Source organism: Apodemus sylvaticus, chromosome 22 (assembly GCF_947179515.1).
Source record: "Apodemus sylvaticus chromosome 22, mApoSyl1.1, whole genome shotgun sequence".
In the NCBI taxonomy this organism is placed as follows: Eukaryota; Metazoa; Chordata; class Mammalia; order Rodentia; family Muridae; genus Apodemus; species Apodemus sylvaticus.
In genome coordinates this window covers 7,066,033-7,073,564 of record NC_067493.1, presented here as the reverse complement: position 1 = coordinate 7,073,564, position 7,532 = coordinate 7,066,033, and positions in this window count along the sequence as shown.

The following is a 7,532-nucleotide window of genomic DNA, read 5'->3' as shown; positions in this document are numbered from 1 at the left end:
CTTTCCTGGCATTAAACAACAAAGATTTCTGCAACATATAAGAAGGAGAAAATACAAATGAGGAGGAGGAGGAGGAGAGGAGGAGTAGGAAGAGTAACAGGAAGAGGAACAGGAAGAGGAAGAAGAGGAGGAGGAGGAGGAGGAAGAAGAGGAGGAAGAGGAGGAAGAGGAATAAGAGGAAGAAGGAGGAGAAGGAAGAGAAGAAGGAAGAGAAAGAGGAGGAGGAGGAGGAGGAAGAGGAGGAGGAGGAGGAAGAGGAGGAGGAGGAGGAGGAAGAAGAAGAAGAAGAAGAAGAAGAAGAAGAAGAAGAAGAAGAAGAAGAAGAAGAAGAAGAAGAAGAAGAAGAAGAAGAAGAATATGATGATGATAAAGGTCTGTCATATATTTCCAATAAAATCATAAATGAAAATTTTCCTAAACTAAAGAAGGTGTCTGGTAATGTACAAGAACCATCAAAAATACTAAACAGAGTGTGACAAGTGCCTTTGTCACATAATAAAACACTAAACATATAAGATAAAGAAATATTTAAAAAAACTGCTGCAAAAAATTTAACAAACTATACAAAAAAACTAGAAATGTATGAAATTACAACTCTTATTTTCATACCCACATTCTTATTTTTAAGGAATCAATTAATTACTTATACAAAGTTCTCCCTGCATGTATTCTTGCAGGGCAGAGGAAGGCACCAGATCCCATTACATATACTTGTGAGCCTCCATGTGATTGCTAAGAATTGAACTCCTGGTCTGTGTAAGAACAGCCAGAGCTCTTAACCTTTGAGCCATCTCTCCAGGCCTGACCCTGCCTTCTTAATGTATATTATAAAAGACAAAAAGGTTTGGACCCAGGTAATACATAGTCATAGAAACCACCCATGCTTCTACAAAAAAAGCAACTGGTCCAGATGTTCTGGACAGAATTACAATCAGCCATGATACTGAAGTTATTCAGAGGTCATGGCCTGAACTTGCAAGTAAGAAGAACCACTAGAAACCTCACAGGAAGTCACATCTGGCTGATGCTTCTAATCCAACCCCATAGAGGACCCACCACCCCAGCACCCACTGCTCAGCCTCATTTTCCTCCCCATTGTGGGCAGATATTGTGTACTCACCATATCTTGATTTCAGAACTTCCCTGAGGTCCCCTCCCAGCACACAACAGCAGAGCTCAGAGCAGGACACAGAGAAGCATTCAAGCTGCACACCCACAGGGAACACCTCAGAAGGAGAAGGTGAGGGCGAGAGTGAAGAAGATCAATCAGCATAAATGTCTAGAAAACATTTCCAATAAAATCCTAAATGAAAATGTCCTAAACTAAAGAAGGTGCCTGTATAAGAATAGCCAGAGTTATTATAAATATATAGCCAGAGTTAATGTAAAAGCATGCAAAATACCAAACAGATTGGGGGAATGTCCCTTTACTGAACAATAATTGAAACACTAAGCAACTAAAATAAAGCAATAAAAAAAAACCACTACAGAAATAATTAACAAAACTAACAACAACAACAACAACAACAACAAAAAACAAGTTACACTGGGACCTAGCCCTGCCAAACCTACAGCCCTTGACCCCAGCCAGCTGCAACTTTATCATTAATGTTAATTGGGAAAGCACCAGCCCAGACCTCTGTAAACTCTACCAGGTCTTTGTCGTTTCACAGCCCAGCCTGTGTCTTTAAGGAACAGGATGCAGTTTATTGGCCTGTGAATTCCCTACCTGTCTCACCAGGTCACACACAGAAGTGAGGGCAGGGCGCACAGACCAGTGATCCAGGGCGGCAAAGGCTTGGCTTCTGTTCCCACAGGAGGGTCGTGCTAGGAGGCCACTGTGCCCGCCTGGAGGATCACAGAGAGGATTTGCACTCTGCCCTGCTGCAAACTTTCCAGAGCGGGAAGCCCGCACCTTTCCCAGCCACTGTCCCTGCCTGGAGGAGCACAGAGAGGGTTTGCACTTCTGCCCCGCTGCACACTTTCCAGAGCAGAGCGGGAAGCCCGTGCCTTGCCTGCCCACTGTCCCTGCCCAGAGGAGCACAGAGAGGGTTTGAACTCTGTCCCCCTGCAAACTTTCCAGAGCGGGAAGCCCGCGTCTTGCCCGGCCTCTCCAAACTTACAGACCGCATCTGTGGAGACGACAGGAGGATAGTACGGAGTTACTCCAGAGCTCACAGACACCCGCAGCATGGAGCACTATCTACATCCGAATGCGCATGAGAATGCGGTCCTGTTCCACAATTCCAGGCCGGGCTGCTCAGAGCCCAGGAAGCTCTGCAATCCCAGCAGACGCTAAATGCGCGCACTCACCTCCTTCCCGCCTCTGCCAGACCTTCATGCACATTCAAACTCCCAGCCCACTTTCATTCATAAAAATTAAAGACAGGAAATGACATCATTCCAGGAGGCTGAATGCAGGGCGGGCACTGCGGTGACGTCAGGGGTGGTGCTAGAGTTTGCCGGGTAACAGACAGGGATGCCAACATGGCTCCCGCCTGGGGCTGAAATAGATGGGCGAGAGGCGGGGTTGGCGTGAAGTCAGGTGCAGGGCCAGCAGTCTCTGAGTGACTGACAGTGAGGCCAATGTGACATTTTCACTGAATTTGAAGAAATATATAAATATGTGTGTTAAAATTGAAGAATTTGATGTAAAATAATACACATGAAAGTGTAAACATAGATAATACATCAAAACTGCCTGACAAACCATGTAAAAAAATTCTAATCAAATTGATGCCTTTCATGGAAAATACTTCTTATAAAACTGAAGAAATATATAGAAAATTTATTTAAAATTAAGATTTGGCATTGAAAATAAATAGACATAAAAAGTTGAAAAAGAGAACTAAATGTGTAGACAAATTCAATTTTAGGAATAATTTGAAAAATAATGTGTTAAAATTGAAAAATCTGTTGGAAAATAATAATGGTAAAAAAAAATTATCTTTACTAAATCAAGCACCTAGAAACATTTTCTCATAAAATTCATGATTTTCAAGGAATTTGTTTCTGATATAATTTAAACAATATATAGAAAAGTAGTGTTAAATTGAAGATTTTCACTGGAAATTATTCAGATAATTTTGTGTACATAAAAAACATCTCTAAATAATTGTAAAATTATATAGAAATATTTTCTGATAAAATTAAAGTTTATCTTAACTAATATCTGTAGTGATATTGAAGATATATGTGTGTGTTCAAATTGAAGAATTAAATGGAAAATAATAATAGTAAAATAGTAAACATAGAAAATAGAACATTGTCCAATAACCTAGAAAAAATTTTTGATAAAATTGAAGATTTTGATGGAAAATATTTCTAATACAATTGACGTAATATACAGGAAATGTATTATAATTGAAGATATCAGAAAAGATAGTACAGATAAAATATTAGACATATAAACTATTTCTAAACTCATTGAAAAAGGTAGTAGAAACATTCACTGAAAATATTTGTGAAAAAAATAAAGTAGAACTTGAAATAGTGAAGGTTTTATTTGAAAAATAATACAGATAAACAGTAGACATAAAAAATTCCTAAAACGATTGAAAAATAAACTAGAAACATTTTTTGATAAAATTGAGGGTTTACATGTAAAACATTTCCGAGAAAATTAAAGTAATATATTGAAAAATGTGTTAAAACTGAAGAATTTGTTGGAAAATAATGTTAAAAATTGTAGATAATTTTATTTTTACTGAATGACCAAGGACATAGAAAAATTTGGGATGAAAGGGAAGATTTTCATGAAATATATTCCTGATAAAATTGAAGAAATACATAGAAAAAAGTATGAAAGTTGAAGATTTACAAGGAAAGGGATACTTCTAAAATGATAGAAATAAAAATATTTCTAAATTAAATAATGAGAGAATTAGAAAATTTTGATAAAATTGGAGATTTACATGGAAAATAATCCTAGCAATGGGCCTTTTTCCAGTTCCATTTAGCTTTGAATTTCATAATTTATTCATGTAAATGTCTATAGTAAGCTCAGTTTGTGAGACATGTTGACCACAGAGTCACTGCCCATAGTGAGGAGGAGCAGACATATGAGCAGTGGGAGCAGTGGTGGTTGTTCCTCCCTAGAGCTGCATGGGAAGCGTCGGCCAGGTGTAGCCAGATGTTTGCACCTGTGAGGTCCCTTGTGGTGCTCCTCCCTTGCTAGATCAGGCCATGACCTCTGAATAACTTCACTATCAGGGCTGAATCTGCTCAAAATACTTGGACCAGGGGCTTGCTTGAAGAAATATCATGGGCAGGATGCCAAACTTGGACAGCCCTAGTCTGTGTTTTGCTTGCTTGATTAAGCAAGGCCACATTCTCTGTGACAATTATTTTTCCTTTTAAAGGTGCTTTTGGTAGTTCAATCATAAATACAAATTTACAATCACAAAAGAGATTTTTATGAACCATACCTGAAAGTGTGTCTGTTTAATCATTGATAATTTAGACGTGAATTGTCACTTGTCACTATTTTTCATTTGTCTGGTGGGCATTAGTTTTTAGGAAATGATTTCTACATACAGGATGCTATCCTGGAGGATTTCATGAAGGGATTGATGCCGAGTTATGGTGTTGTCCTTAATGTCACAGAGCATTTTATTTGATTCATCACAGGAAAGGAGTGGTACAATGTTCATTGATGGTCTTCTCTTTTATCTCTCATTTTTCTATTATTGAACAAAGATATCTTTCATGCACTATATTCTAATTACCTCTTTCCTCACCCAACTATTTCCAGATTTCCCTATCCCATGCCACTTGTTCAAATCCCTACTCTTCCTTTCTTTTCCCTGTTAATAAACTAAACATCTAAACTATTCTATTATTATTATTATTAATTATAAAAAACAAAACCTCTAATAAAATAAAATGAAAAATATACAGTTGAAAAGATAAATAAAAGAACTAAGAAACCTCAACATACACAAACTAATATTCATAAAATGAAATTACATAAAAACACAAGTATAAGCCACAATACACTTAAATAGGAAGGAACTTTGTGGCATAAAAAACAAAAACAAACAAACAAACAAAAACAACAACAACAAAAAAAAAAAACCAAAGACATGTTGAGCACAGGGTCACTGAAGAAGAAGAGGAGCAAAAACAAAGTAATTACATTTCAATTAAAAATGCCATGATCTCAAAACTCAATCTTTTAAATTCAGAGTAAATCAGTGTGTGTGTGTGTGTGTGTGTGTGTGTGTGTGTTTCTGTCAGTTTCCCTCTCTTTCACCAGCCCCTCCTCCCTTGCTACACTCTCTGACCAATCTGGCCTTGAATTCATATTGATCTGCCTGACTCTGCATCCTGAATGCTGGGATATAAGGTTTGATTTCCCACACCTGGCTCAGGGTAACTCTTTAAGTAAAGTGAGTTCTTTAAGTAAACGGTAGGTGATTTTCTTAAATGGGTTTATTGTTACAAGAGTCAGCTCTTTTGAGTAAAAAATCCAGCTAATAAACAAAATGCTATCATTACCCTCCTAATTTCATTGTTCAATTATGCATATCCTTTCAATAAACTATCGTTTTCATACAACATTTGCCTTTTGATAGTAGTCCATGTTGTGAAGAAAAGCCACTCTAAGAATGTCATACTAGGCTTATAATCCTTGACAAAATCTCCAGTCTGAATTTATTTGCCAAGCACAAAGGTGTCCTGGAATCTGATCAAGTTCTTGCTGTTTCATGTATAGTTTACCGTGCTTTCCCTGAAATAGAGCTATGCTAGCCGAAGGCAACATTTCTACTTGTTGTGAAACTGCAGAAATTAAACCATGCCAGCAATATTTACTTAGCCTAGTACTTCTGGCTGTGAGCTGGTGAGACAGGTAGGGAATTCACAGGCCAATAAACTGCATCCTGTTCCTTAAAGACACAGGCTGGGCTGTGACATGACAAAGACCTAGTAGAGTTTACAGAGGTCTGGGCTGGTGCTTTCCCAAGGAACATTAATGATCAAGCTGAAGCTGGCAGGGGTGAAGGGCCGTGGGATGGGTGGGGCTAGGTCCCAGGGTAACTTGATTTTGTTTGTTTGTTTGTTTGTTTTTTGTTTGTTTTTTAGTTTTGTTAATTTCTGTAGTAGTTTTTTTTTTTATTGCTTTACTTTAGATGCTTAGTATTTCAATTATTGTGCAGTAAAGGGACTTTTCCCCAATCTGTTTGGTATTTTGCATGCTTTTACATTAACTCTGGCTATATATTTATAATAACTCTGGCTATTCTTACACAAGCACCTTCTTTAGTTTAGGAAATTTTCATTTAGGATTTTATTGGAAATGTTTTCTAGACATTTATGTTGATTGATCTTCTTCACTCTCGCCCTCATCTTCTCCTTCTGAGGTGTTCCCTGTGGGTGTGCAGCTTCAATGCTTCTCTGTGTCCTGCTCTGAGCAAACACAGGATGGACTAAGGCCCCTGGCACATATATAGCAGTTGTGCAGCACAGAGGCTCAGAAGGTCGTCTAATAACAACTGTAGCAAGGGCTTTCCCTATAGCTGTGGGGGTGGGATATCTTTTGAATCTGTTTCTTTAAGTGGGATGCCATGTCTGGCCTCAGTGAGAGAGGATGTACTTAACTCACAATAGAATTGATGCACCAATTTTCGGGATACCTGTGGGCCCCACAACCTCTCAAAGAAAAACGGAGTAGACTGTGGGAGGGACTCTGCCATAGCAAGGGACATAGAATGGGGATAGTGATAAGGGTGACAATGAATATATAAATTATTGGAAAAGCAAAAAAAGAGAGAAAAAATAAAATTTTCATTCTATAAACACTATCCTCAAAGGTATCTGGAATGGCTCCTACCAGGAGATCTTCCACAAGCTTCACAAAGAAAGCCAGACAGGACAGACAAGCAGCCAAAGACATCATCCTATCTAGAAGCTTTTTGTTTCAATCAACTGCATCCTGACCCTTGACACTATGGGCAAATATTCATCTGGTGATGAAAATGCATTCAGTCTTTCTTCAGGGATCCTAACAGTCTGCAGGAGCTCCTACAGTGTTCAAACATCTAAAGTCTCTTCTGACACACAAGGCAAAATCTTGAAGGTCACCTCTGTAAAAGTTTGGGTACCACCTCTCCTTGAATACATCTCTCTCCATGGCTGATTTACCAATGCCTTAGTTATCTCAGCAAGCTGTGGTCGCAAAATGAAAGTCAAGCGTCATCCTCATAATTTCAGTGCAATGAACTCTCATGGAGTCTTCCCTATGGCTCTGACTCTGCCAAAAGATGTCTGGATTCGGGCCAAATTGAAACCATACTGGAAGAATCTGGGATCTCGAATTTATCATCTATCAGTTTTCAGAAGCCACACCATATGAAAGGTCCTCTTAAGTTTGGCTTCTAAGGTGATGGACTCTGCCTCACCTGGTCCACTTATAACTGCTAGAAAGTGAAAAAAATCAAGATGTCCCTCAACCAAAATTTGGATAAAGACTATGTGGTTCATTTACAAAATGGAATTCTATTCAGCTAGTAAAAACAAGAACATTATGAATC